We start from the raw sequence: 14,231 nt of genomic DNA on the forward strand, positions 1-14,231 counted from the left end.
CGTAGAACCGCCTGTCTATTCCCCTTACAATTGAGTCCCCTATCACTATAGCCCTGCCATTCTTCTTCCTGCCCAGCTGCGCAGCAGAGCCAGCCACGGTGCCATTAACCTGGCTGCTGCTGCCTTCCCCTGGTGAGCCATCTCCCTCAACAGTATCCAAAGCGGTATATCTGTTTTGCAGGGAGATGACCGCAGAGGACACCTGCACTGCCTTCCTACTCTTGCTCTGTCTTTTGGTCACCCATTTTCTATCTCCCTCAGTACCTTTCACCTGCGGTGTGGCCAACTCGCTAAACGTGCTATCCACGACGTCCTCAGCATCGCGGGACAGGTGGCAGCTGCCCAGATGGAGAGCCAGCCGCCCAGCAGGCCGAGGAGGAGGAGGTGCCAAGGAGGCGCCGCATGAGGCCCAGTGTCTACCAGCAGTGCCCATCATTTGAGGACCTCATGGACTGGGCATGCTGTCAAAGACTCCGACTGAGCAGAGACACAGTGCGACATATCTGCCAGATCACCCATTCCCGGTGGCCATCAAGATGACGGTCGCCCTGAACTTTTACCCCAAGGGGACCATCCAGGCACCAAGTGAGGACCTGCGTGATCTTACAATCCTCAGTGCACAGGTGCATCCATGCCATCATGGAGGCCCTATATGTCCAGGCGGCTCAAAACACCCACATCAATGTGGACCGAGCCCACCAGGATGCCCGGGCAGCAGGGTTTGCCGCCATCGACAGATGCTCTGGGTCCAGGGTATGATCGATGGGATGCTTGACCCCCTACGAGCACCTGCAGATGACAGGCTACTCTACACAAACCAAAAGGGGTACTACTCAATGAACGTGCAGCTGATATGTGACTATAAGATGAGCATCATTCACCTCTGCGCCCGATACCCGGGCAGTGTGCACAACGCCTTCATCCTAGCACACTTGACGATTCCTGGCATGTTTGATATGCCTCCCCAGCCAGGGGTTTGGCTCCTGGGCAACAGGGGTTATCCACTGCGGTCAGGATGACACTTATCCGGGGCCACAGGCCGATGCGGAGTCCCACTACAATCACGCCCATACAGCAACCAGGAGCCTGATTGAGCAGTGCTCCAGCCTTCTGAAGATGTGGTTCAGGTGCCTGGAACGCTCTGAAGGGGCTCTCTAGTATGAAGCAGAGAGGGTTACCCGGATTGTGACGGCCTGCTGCGTCCTCCACAACATCGTGCAGCAGAGGGGTGGTGCTGGAGGAGGAGGAGGAACTACCACCTTCGTCCAACGAGGAGGATGTGGGGGAGGGCGAGGGTGGGTGGGACGAGGAGCCGAGGCAGGCTCGGGAAGCCACACGACATGGGCACAAGGGCCAGCGAGCACAGGATGCTCTGATTGCTTCCAGGTTCACCAATGGGGGGTGGGGGCTCTGGCCAGGGTCACGGATGCCGCACCCCACCCCCTCACTCTTCCCCCCCCCGACCACCCCTCCCCCGCAAAGCTCTCCGTGATACATACCTGCCGCACTACGGAGTGTGGGCCCTGGGTTGGCAGTAGCAGCGGGTCCAGTCCATGTGATGGAGGATGATGACAACCTACTCTGTGATTAGCTCTGGTGCTCCGCATCGTATGCCAACATCTGACTCCTGCCCACGGTAGCACTTTCCCCTGTCCACCTGGGAGATCTCTGCGTGCGAGCTGGCCATTCTTTCACACGGTCCCATCAATTCCCTCGGATGACGGTGATGGTGACAGTCGGAAGTGAGGAAGGGGGCTGAGAGTTGGGGAGCCTGAGCCACCCACAACGTCCACCTATTCCTCCCATCCACCCTCCTCTGGCCAGCCCAGACCATCCCACCCCGCACACCCATCTGAATAGATCCAAGACACGTTGTAACAGCGGTAACAGGTGTTTAACGTGAACAAATATTTGCAGATACGTGATCTTGCCCCTCTAACTAAACTGTGCCCTGCACCCATACCAACAAACTTTCTGGCCTGATGGGCCCTAACGCTATGTCTAGGTGTTTCCCCAGATAGTACAGCAGAAGTGGAGGCGGCCTGCTAGGATTCCCACCCATCAACCTGGGTCACCGTTGGCAGACGTCTTCTGGGGCGACCGGACCTGGATGGGCTCGGCTGCTGTTCTGGTGTCCCAGGTGGCGCGGTGCAGCCCTGTTCCGCCTACTGTCCGCCAAATGCGGCAGGGGCAGGAGGGGGGGATGGGGTGTTCCCGCACCTCCCCAGCGGGAGTCACTGCCATGGGTCCCATCACTTCCTCCTTCCTCAGGGTGCATTCCCAGCCATGGCCTGCTGTGACTGGACCATACTCAGGAGCACCACTGCGATGTCCAGGTAGCTCTGGCACATGGTTGTCTGTGAGACGCCAACCCTGCCATGGACCTCGGCCAGGGCCTGCACAGAATGCCCCAGGCCTTGGACATGCTGATCCATAGCCAAAACCCTTGTCACAAATGCCTCCACCGCGGACGCCAGCCATGCGGTGTTGGCTTGGGTGGCACACATGATCGGCACCACATCCTGCTGCTGCATGCGGTTGGACACTACCAACTGCACCGGACGACAACCCCTCATGTAGTCCCTGGCTCTGCGACTGCACCTCCACGATTGATTGGAAGCCCGAAACCTGCCTAGACGGCAGGTAGTCCCTGTGGTCGTTCTGCACTCCGACAGTCCGCTCCCTCGGTGTTCCTACCTCCACCTGCTGTACCGGATCAGCTGTGTGGTGAGCACCAGATAGTGTCCCAGAAGCCTCTTCACTGAAGTGCCCAACCAAGGTGAGTGTCTCTGGGATGTTGGATGCTGTTGGAGACAGCTGTGACAGGAAATCCATGTAATCTTCCGACTCGAGCTCCAGAATCTCTTGAGGACACCAGATGGACCTGCCCCATCACCAGCAGGTCCTGCAAGACACAAGACAAGCGCATGATTAGTCCGCGGGCCAGGGGGTGGTGAGCATGTGGGTGGGGTGTAGAGGGTGGGGGTGGTGCGGGGATGAGGGTGGTGCGGGGGTGAGGGTGGTGCAGGGGCAAGGCAGCTGCGAGGGTGAGGCTGCTGCGGAGGTGAGGCTTCTGCGGGGGTGAGGCTGCTGGTGGCGTTGGTGGGGCTTGACAAATGTGTCACGGGGAACCGCAAGTCAGCAGTGTCTCACTTCCTCGCCCGCGGCCGAACTCCACCTTGGCAAGTTCCCTTTCCTCCGGGCCACCGACTATGTCCAGGACCCTCTGCTCAGTCACAGAGTGGGGCCGCAGGTCCGGCGGTCCTCCTCCAGTCCCCGGAAGTTGTGCGTGGCCTTCTCCTGGCCAGGGGGAGGGGGGCGTGGGGGTTGGGGGGTGCTGGAAAGAAAACAATAGCATTAGACAGTCCGATGCATGCAGCCCAGGGTGTGGGCAGCTGGTGGCCTCAGTGGCCAGGACACACGGCAATGGTGGCCGGTATGGGTGCAGGCATGTGGTGCAGGGTGGGGATTCGCCCGCCCTCTGTGTTGGGTAAGCAGTATAAGCAGCAAGCGATAGACAGAGGAAAGCTATTCCACAACCAAGGATTAGATCTAAGATCTACAGTCTTGGTAAATCCAGTCATGAATGGCGGTGGAAAATTAAACAATTCACTGGAGGTGGAAGCTCCATAAATATCCCCACACTCGGTGATGGGGGAGCCCAGCACATCACTGCAAAAGATAAGGCTGAAGCATCAGCAGCAATCTTCAGCCAGAAATGCCGAGTGGATGAACCACCTTGGCCTCCTTTGGAGGTACCGAGCATAACAGATGCCACTCTTTAACCAATTTGATTCACTCCTCATGATATGAATAAACAGCTGAAAGCACTGGATACTGAAAAGGTGATGGGCTCTGACAATATTTGTCAATAGCACTGAAGATTTACGCTCTAGAACTTGCCACACCCCTTGCTAAGTTGTGCCAGTACAGCAAAAAATTGGCATCTAACTGCAATGTGTAAAATTGCCCAGCTATATCCTGTATACAAAAAAATACTCCAACCCGGCCAATTATCACCCATCAGTCATCAACAGTGCTTTCAATCGGAAAGTGCTTCACAATAATCTTCCCACTGACATTAAATTAGGGTGCGTCATTGTCACTCAGCTCGTGACCTGATTGCAGCCTTGGTTCAAATAATGAGTGACGATGACAGAACCCAAATTGAGTTGAACTCAAAGGGTGAGGTGAGAGTGACTACCCTTAGCATCAAGGCAGCACTTGACCGGGTACAGTATCAAGGAGCCCTAGCAAAATGAGTTAATAGTAATCAGGGGGAAAGCTCTTCACTGGTTGGAGTCATGCCTTACACAAAATAACATGGTTGTGGTCGTCGGAGGTCAATCATCTCAGTTCCAGAACATCACTGCAGAAGTTCCTCAAGGTAGTGTCCTAGGCCCAGCCACTTCAGCTGCTTCATCAATGACCTCCCTTCCATCAAAAAATTAGAAGTGGGGATATTTTCTGATGATTTCACAATTTAAAGCCCCATTCGTGATTCCTCAGATGTTGAAGCAGTCCATGTCCAAATGAAACAAGACCTGGGCAATATCCAGGATTGGGCTGACAAGCGGCAAGTAATATTCACGGCACACAAGTGCCAGGCAATGTCAATCCTAACAAGAGAGAATCTAACCATCAACCTTTGACATTCAATAGCACTGCCATCACTGAATCACCGACTATCAACATCCTGGGGCTTACCATTGACCAGAAACTGAACTGAACCAGCCAGATAAATGCTGTGGCTACACCAGCAGGTCAGAGGATAAGAATCCTAGAGTGAGTAACTCACCTTCTGACTCCCCAAAGTCTGTCCACCATCTACAAGGCATAAGTAAGGAGTGAGATGAAATACTCTCCGCTTGCCTGGACGAGTACAGCTCCAACAACCAGTGAAGAAGCTCACCACCATCCAAAAGAAAGCTACCCGCTTGATTGGCACCCCTTCCATAAACATTCACTTCCTCGCTATCAACATACAGTGGCGGCAGTGTGTGCCTACAAGATGTACTGCAGGAACTTACTAAGGCTCGTATGACAGCACCTGTCGTGTGACAGCACCTTCCAAATGCACATCAGCTACGGTCTACAAGGACAAGGGCAGCAGACATATGGGAAGTTAACCACCTAGAAGTTCCCCTCCAAGCTACTCACCATACTGACGTGGAAATATTTTGCCGTTCCTTCACTGTCGTTGGATCAAAATCCAGGAACTCCCTGCCTAAGAGCACTGAGAGTGTTAGATGTTGGATTTTGGAATAGTTTATTGTCACATGTACCTGGGTACAGTGAAAAGTATTGTTCAGCGTGCAGCTCAGACAGATCAATCCGTACATGAAAAGAAAATACATAATAGGGTAAACATAAAATACACAATGTAAATACATAGACACAAGCATCAGGTGAAGCATACAGGAGTGTAGTACTACTCGGTAGTGAAGATGTGTGAAGAGATCAGGTCAGTCCATAAGAGGGTCGTTTAAGAGTCTGGTAACAGCGGGGAAGAAGCTGTTTTCAATCTGTTAGTGCGTTTTCTCGATGGAAGAGGTTGGAAGAGTGAGTAAGCCGGGTGGGAGGGATCTGTTGATTAAATTCCTACACCACATGGACTGTAGCAATTCAAGAAGGCAGCTCACCATCACTTTTGCAAGGGAAATTAAGGATGGGCATCAAATGCTGGCCTAGCCAGCGACACCAACATCCCATGAATGAATAATAAAAAATCTGCACTTTCTGACCTAGGCTGACTCCTGGTTTGGCAGCAACTTGATTTTTAAAATTACATCTTTGTTTTCAGACATTTCTGTGGTCTCGCCCATCCCCGTCTCTGGAACCTCCTCCAGTCCTATAACCCTTTGAGATCTCTGCACTCTTTCAATTCTGGTATCTTTTGTGTTCCTGATTTTAATCTCTCCAACATTAGTGCTGGTTCTTTCAGCTGCCCAGACCCGAAGCTTTGGAATTTCCTTCTCATCTTTATCTCTCTACTTCTCTCTCCACAGACAAGACTCTTAAAGCTTTTTATAAACTGTTCTAATATTTCCTCATGTGTCTTAGTAATAAACCTTTGGCTAATAATGCATCTACCAAGTGCCTTGGGATATATTGCTTCATTAAATGCACGATAAAAATACAAGTGCTGCTGCTGTTGATATTCACCAAAATGAATCCCTGTCATTAGTGACACTAGGCAGGATTGAATAAAACATTTAGGAGATGTAAAACAATCTGTTTCATGGTGTAATTAACACATGCATAATAGAATCAACTTTGAACTACTGATTATTGCAGAAAGGGGTGCATAGAGCTGACGTGACTCAATGTCAAATTTTGTTTGATAACACTGCTGTGAATTGCCTTTGGATCTTTTACTATGTTAAAGGCATGATATTAATGTTTTAATATAGAGAATACACTTAAAATTTTGAAGTCAGTTTCTCAATGTTCTTGGTAGGTTCTGAAACTGGAGCTCAGCTGCACACCTTTATGAGAAAAATGGTCAGAAATGCTCTAAAAACAGCATCTGACTCATTGGAATCAGTCAGATCCCAACAATTTCCATGTTTTTCTCAGGCAGTATCTTTGTGTCACCTCAAAGTTTTATTTTTAATAAACAATTTTATTGAGGCATTTTGGCATAGTAAACAGCAACAGTACAGAACAGTGTGCAAAAAACAATCAACATAGTGCAAAAAACCAGTTCCCCTCCCACAAGGACCTGCCTAACTAACCCCCTAATCTACATTGCCCTAACCCCCCCCCGCTGACGATTAATTTTCCGCGAAGAAGTCGATAAATGGCTGCCACCTCCGGGCGAACCCTGACAGTGACCCTCTCAGAGCGAACTTAATTTTCTCCAGACCGAGGAAGCTCGCCATGTCTGATAGCCAGGCCTCCAACTTCGGGGCTTTGAGTACATCCATGCCAGCAGAATTCGTCGCCGGGCTACCAGGGAAGCAAAGGCCAGAACGTCGGCCTCTCTTTCCTCCTGGACTCCCTGGTCCTCCAAAACCCCAAAAATTGCCGCCTCCGGACTCATCACCACCCTTGTTTTCAGTACCCGGGACATAACGCCCACGAACCCCTGCCAGTACCCCCTGAGTTTTGGACATGCCCAGAATATATGGACATGGTTCACTGGTCCTCCCGCACATCTGGCGCACCTGTCCTCCAGTCCAAAGAATTAACTCATCCGGGCCACTGTCATGTAGGCCCGGTGGACGACCTTGAATTGGATCAGGCTTAGCCTAACGCATGTTGCAGTCCCGTTAACCCTACTCAAAGCCTCTGCCCATAAGCCCTCTTCTATCTCACCTCCGAGCTCCTCTTTCCACTTAAGCTTCAGCTCCTCGGTCAGCGTCTCCTCTGCCCCCATAAGTACTTTATATATATATCCGAGACCTTCCCCTCCCCCACCCATCCACTGGACATTACCCTGTCCTGGATCCCTCCCAAGAGGCAGGCGTGGAAAGGATGGAATCTGTCTGCGTAGAAAGTCCCGCACCTGCAAGTACCTGAAATCATTCCCTCTCGCCAGCCCAAATTTTTTCTCCAGCGCCCTCATGCTCGGGAAGCTCCCTTCTAAGAACAGATCCCCCATCCATATGGACAATAAGGGAATAGTGTAGATGGGCTTGAGTGGTTTCACAGGTCGGCGCAACATCGAGGGCCGAAGGGCCTGTACTGTGCTGTAATGTTCTATGTTCTATGTTCTATGTTCTATCCTCTCAATCCCAGCCCTCCGCCATATTCGGAACCCACCGTCCATATTCCCCAGGGCAAACCGGTGATTGTCGCAAATTGGGGACCAAACCGATGCTCTCACTTCCCGCACGTGGCTTCTCCATTGGCCCCAGATCCGCAAAGTCTCCACCACTATAGGGCTGGTGGAGTACCGTGCCGGCAGGAGCGGCAGGGGTGCTGTAACCAGGACTGCCAAACTGGTGCCCCTGCACGAAGCAGCCTCCATCCACCCCCAAACCGACCCCGCACCCACCATCCACTTCCTTATCATAGCTATGTTGGCCACCTAGTAGTAATTACTAAAGTTTGGCAGCGCCAGCCCCCCTTCCCCTCTGTTCCTCTCGAGCATCACCCTCTTCACCGGAGGTGGTTCACCCGCCCACACAAATCCCATAATCATTTTATTGACCTTCTTGAAAAAGGACCGCGGAATGAAAATGGGGAGACACTGGAATACGAACAGGAATCTCGGAAGAATCGTCATTTTAACCGTCTGCACTCTCTCCGCTAGTGTCAGTTGGAGCGCATCCCACCTCCGGAACTCGACCCTCATTTGCTCCACCAACCGGGATAAGTTCAACTTGTGCAACCGACCCCAGTCTCGCGGCACCTGTATCCCTAAGTATCTGAAACTGTCCCCTACTAACCTAAAAGGCAGCCCCCTCAGCCGATCCTCCTGGCCCCTCGCCTGGACTACAAACAACTCATCACTCTTTGCCACGTTCAGTTTATGCCCCGTGAACCGGCCGAATTCCCTCAATTTTCCCATGATTTCATCCATCTCAGCCACTGGATCCGTAATGTAGAAGAGCAGGTCGTCGGCGCATAACAAAACTTCCCCCCCCCCCCCCAATACCAGTCCCTTCCAACCCCTAGAAGCTCTCAGGGCAATTGCCAGCGGCTCTATTGCTAGCTCAAACAGCAGTGGGGGAAGGGGGCATCCCTGCCTTGTCCCCTGGTGCAGCATCGTCCTGTTCGTCCTTACACTAGCCTCCGGAGCCTGGTTCAGCAGCCTAACCCAGTCGATAAAGCCCTCACCGAACCCAAATCGTCCCAACACCTCCCATAAATAGTCCCATTCAACCCGGTCGAAAGCCTTCTCGGCATCCATTGCCATGACTACCTCCACCTCCCTACTCTCCGGGGGCATCATAATCACATTTAGCAGCCTTTTTAGGTTGGCTACCAGCTGCCTACCATTGACGAACCCGGTTTGGTCTTCCATAATAACGTCCGGCACACAGTCCTCAATCCTAGCAGCCAAGAGCTTGGCTATTAATTTTGCATCTACATTGAGCAGAGAGATCGGCCTATAGCACCCACATGCCTCCACCGGGCTTTGTCCCGTTTCAGTATTAGGGAGATGGTGGTCTGCGACATTGTCGGGGGTAACACCCCTCTGTCTCTTGCCTCATTAAAAACCCTAACCAGCACCAGCCCACATCTCAGAGAACTTTTTATAGAACTCCACCGGATAACCTTCCGGCCGCAGGGCTTTCCCCGATTGCATGGCCCTCAAGCCCTCCAATATTTCTTCGGTCCTAATCGGGGCCCCCAGCCCGTCTTACCAACCCCCTACCCTCTTTTGGGAAGGTCAGTCCGTCCAAAAAGCGCCTCATCCCCTCCGGCCCCGCGGGGGGTTCCGAGGTATAAAGCTTACTATAGAAGTCCCTGAGCACCTTGTTCAGACCTGCCGGATCTCGTCCCCCCCCCCCCCCCCCCCCCCCCCCCCCCCCCCCCTCCATCGACTACCTTCTACTGGCTTTCTCCCCAAGCTCGTAGATCGCGCCCCTTGCCTTCCTAAGCTGGTCCACTGCCTTACCTGTGGATAACACGCCAAACTCCGACTGCAGCCTTCGTCATTCCCTTAATAGCTCTGCCCTTGGGGTCTCCGCATATCTCCTGTCTATCTGTACGATCTCCTTTACCAACCAGTCCGTTTCTGCCCTGTCGATCCTGTCCCTATGTGCTCGAATCGAGATCAGCTCCCCTCTCATCACTGCCTGCAGCGCCTCCCAGAGCACCGCAGCTGAGACTTCTCCTGTGTCATTGACCTGCAGGTAGTTTTGCATACATTTCCTCACCCTCTCACACACCGCTTTGTCCACCAACAGACCAACCTCTAGCCTCCATTGAGGGCGCTGAAAGCTTTCCTTACAGACCTGCAGATCAACCCAATGTGGAGCATGGTCCAAAATAGCGATCGCCGAGTATTCTATGTCCGTCACCCCCGCCAAGAAATCCCTGCTCATCAATTCAGGAATACACCTTATGAACATGTGAATAGAACGAAAACTCCTTCCCAGTCGGCTGACTAGCCCTCCATGGGTGACCCCCCCCCCCCATTTGCTCCATGAACCCCCTCAGTTTCTTTGCCATTGCTTGCACCCTACCCGTTTTTGAACACGACCGGTCCAGGCCGGGGTCAAGGACTGTCTTAAAACCACCTCCCATAATCAGCCTGTGCGAGTCCAGGTCAGGAATCCTCCCCAGCAGTCTCTTAATAAATCCACATCGTCCCAATTTGGGGCATATACATTGACCAAAACTACCCTCGCCCCCTCGAGCTTGCCACTCATCATGACAAATCTACCTCCCCCATACAAAACTGTGCTACCTACCTCGAATTGCACCCGTTTGTTAACCAAAATCGCGACCCCTCTGGTCTGAGTATCCAGCCCCGAGTTGAAGATCTGGCTAATCCAGCCCTTCCTTAATCTGACCTGGTCAGTTACTTTCAGATGAGTCTCCTGTAGCATAATTATGTCCGCCTTCAGCGCCCTCAGATGCACGAATACACGTGCCCTCTTTGCCGGCCCGTTTAACCCTCTAACGTTCCAGGTGATCAGCCTGGTTGGGGTGCACCGTGTCCCCACCTCTGCCGATCAGCCACCTCCTTTCTTGGGCTCGCCCCTAGCCCCTATGTCGCGACTCGCCTGGCCCGCCTCCTGGCTGCCCCCACCTCCGACCTCCTCCATGTTACTAAACCCAAGTCCCTTCGTCAGCAGATCAACTACCCCCCTTCCCCCCCCCCCCCCTCCCTAGCAACAACACCCTGTAACCTAACCCCTGCCATAAACTAGCTATATGCACCCCCCACCCCCCAACCTGGCTTCTGTAGACCAGCTCATCCAGCTAGCCTGGTGACTCTCGACTCCGGCGCCAACAAGTCTCCCTCTGACCCATTCCCCTCCACCCATCAACACCACTTCCCCAAACCAGCCACCCTCGAGAAATTGTTCTGAAAAAAAAGCCAAGGATCAAAGAAAACCCCGACACTAGTGCAATTCAAGTAATACAAAGTAAATAATAGGCACTTCCAACCACCCCCATCAGAACACAAAAAGCCCCCAGAACCAAATACCTTAACTTCCCTCTTTTCCAACAAAATCTTGAATACAAAAGATAAACAGGAAACAAGAAAATCATATAAACATCACTCAATAACTTTATAACTTAAGTCCAAAAGTCCTCAGTTCGGCACCAGCCCTTCTCTCTTGGCGAAGTCCAGCGCGTCCCCAGGCTCCTCAAAATAATGGTACTGTCCCTCGTGCGTGACCCAAAGGCGCGCCGGGTACAGCAGCCCAAACTTCACCTGCTTCTTAAACAAAATCTCTTTGACTTACCTGTAGCTTGCCCTCCTTCTGGCCACCTCCACGCTCAGGTCCTGGTAGATGCGCAAGAGACTATTGTTCCAATTGCAGCTCCGCATGCGCTTGGCCCACTGTAGCACCCGCTCCTTGTCCAGGAACCTGACTACCATCGCTCGGGGGAGGGGAGGGGGGCCGCTTGCGGCTGCCTCGCCAGCGCCCTGTGCGCCCTGTCCACCTCCAACGGACGAGGGAAGACATCATTCCCCAACAGCTTCTGGAACATGTCTGCCACATACGCGGCAGCATTCACTCCCTCAGCCCCCTCCGGGAGACCAACGATCTTTAAGTTCTGCTGACAGGATCTATTTTCCAGGTCCTCCACCTTCTCCAGAAGCCTTTTTTGTTGGTCTTTTGGCCTCCCCATCTCCACCTCCACCACGGTTTGGTGATCCTCCTGCACCTCCAGCGCCTTCTCCAGCTTCTGGATCGTCCGATCCTGGACATCCAGCCTGTGCTCCAGGCGCTCGATTGATTTCTGGATCGGGTCTAAACTGTCCCGTTTCAGCGCGGTGAAGCCCTCTTGGATGACCTTCAACAGATGTTCCGTTGTTGGCTGGGCTATCTGCACCAGGGTCCGGACATCGGCCATATTGTCCTCAGCAGCAGCTTCCACACTGCACTTGTTTGCCCACTTCTTCAGCTGTTTTTGATTCTTTCTGCTTCTTAATTCCATACACCTGTACCTGGAGTCAGTACCTGAGTGCCTATGCCTTCAGATCCAGTGCTCAAAAGCACAAAATAGTCGGGAGAAAAGGTCCAAAAGTCCGACTGGAGCAAGAGCCACCAAATGTGCGACTTACTCCCTCATAGCCGCCACCGGAAGTCCCGTATCACCTCAAAGTTTAATGGCTATTGGTTAGAGCTTTGCCAAAAAAGCATCTTAAGGCCAAAATGCCTGGAAGGAGCTGAAGCAGGAAACCTTATTACTCTTCGTGTTGCCTCTAGAGCAATAAATTAATAAAACTTCATTAAAAAATTTAAAAAGAATGGTGCTAAGGATGTTTTTGGATAAAATTAAAAGCTAACCTAAATGTAATAAAAATTAAAAAAACACCCATATAAAACTGGATATGGTAAATTTATCAACTTAAGGTGACTTCTGGTGTAGTAATGCAGGGGGGATGATGAGCTCTCAGTATCAGGGGGGTATTCTCTTTTGAAAACCAACATAATTAATGGGATAAGGATTGAAAAGCTCATAAAAGTCAGAGGGAAGAAGGTTGGCAACTGAAGTTCATTGACGGAATTGGAGGTCTCTCAATGTTCGTCAATAGGTAAAATGGTGGAAGCAACCTCTTGAGGCTCTGGCCACTCCACTAATGAGGTAATCTTGGAGGATCACACCAGCTTTGTTAAGGGTCACCAATTGTCAATCTATATACGTTGCTTGCTAAACATTGTCCGTTTCCCCTCCTTGGTACCAGAACCAAGGTGATTGTTTCCCAGGATGCCCAAAAGGCATTTTATATGAGTGGAGTGTGAGCATCTGTTTGAGATTCTTGGGAGGTTCGGATTTGGCAACAAGTTTATTCCTGACTACTGTAAACAGCCCCCACTGCTAGTATTCGTACAAACTCTGCTCACTGTTCCGTTGAACAAGGGTCAAGAGACAGGAATGTCCACCATGCCCATCCTGTTTGCTTTGGCAATAGACCGATCGCTATGGTGCTGAGATCCTCTATTAAATGGAATGGGATAAATCGGGGCATGGTCGGGATGGTCTATTTCTCTATATTATGGACCCAGTACCCTCCATGGACGGGATAATGAAGCTGCTTTGTATTTTTGGCTCCTTCTATGGTTACAAGTTGAACTTGGACAAGAGTTAATGTTTCCCGGTCAACCCCCCAAGAAGGAAAGTCCAAATGGGCATGTTACCTTTTTACCTAGCCAAGACTAGCTTTTGTTATCTGGGGGTCCGGGTGGCCCACAATTGGTCTTTGCTTCATAAATTAAATTACATTAATCTGGTTGACAGTGCCAAGGTCAGACTTGCAGAGGTGGGATAACCTCCTCCTATCCTTGGCGGGTGGGTTCGGACTATTAAAATGAACGTACTCCCGAGACTTTTATTCCTTTTTCAATGTCTCCCCATTTTTCTCCCCAAGTCCTTTTTGTCAAAGTCAACAAATTAATGTCCTCCTTTATTTGGACGGGTAAGACTCCAAGGATTCATGGGGCTTTGCTCTAAAGAGGTCGACAGTGATCGGGGCATGGCTCTACGCAATTTATTATTTTGCTATTGGGTAGTCAATATTCAGAAGATTTTGTTGTGGTTCAGCGATCCACAGGGACAAATGGAAGTGAGCTCCTGCACTGTTTCTAGCCTTTGTGCATTAGTAACTGCATCGTTGCCTTTCTCTCCGGTGAGATTTTCCCTGAATCCAGTGGTAGTCTCCACACTGAAAATTTGTTCGCAGTTCAGGCAGCATTTCAAGCTCCCTAACTTCGGAAAGCCCCAATCTGCAACATCCACCTTTTTCTGCCAGAGGGTTTGGACTCGGCGTTTAAGTCTTGGGAGGGGAAGGGTCTGGAGATGTTTGCAGACCTGTTTGTGGAAGGGAGGTTTGCAGAGCCCTCTTCCCTGTTGAAGAGGATTTTGTCTTTGGCCGGGTCTGATGGGTGTACAATCTTGGGCCTATATAGCCATCTCAGCGGGGTCAGCTCCATTGAGTGAGGTGAGGACAAAATGGGAGGGTGAATTGGGTCTCATTCCAGAAGATGAGCTACGGAGTGAGGCCCTTCAAAGCGTCAATTACACGTCTTCACGTGCTCGATTAAGTTTGATTCAATTCAAGGTGATGCACAACACGCATCTAACTAAAGCGA

Source organism: Scyliorhinus torazame, chromosome 16 (assembly GCF_047496885.1).
Source record: "Scyliorhinus torazame isolate Kashiwa2021f chromosome 16, sScyTor2.1, whole genome shotgun sequence".
NCBI lineage: Eukaryota > Metazoa > Chordata > Chondrichthyes > Carcharhiniformes > Scyliorhinidae > Scyliorhinus > Scyliorhinus torazame.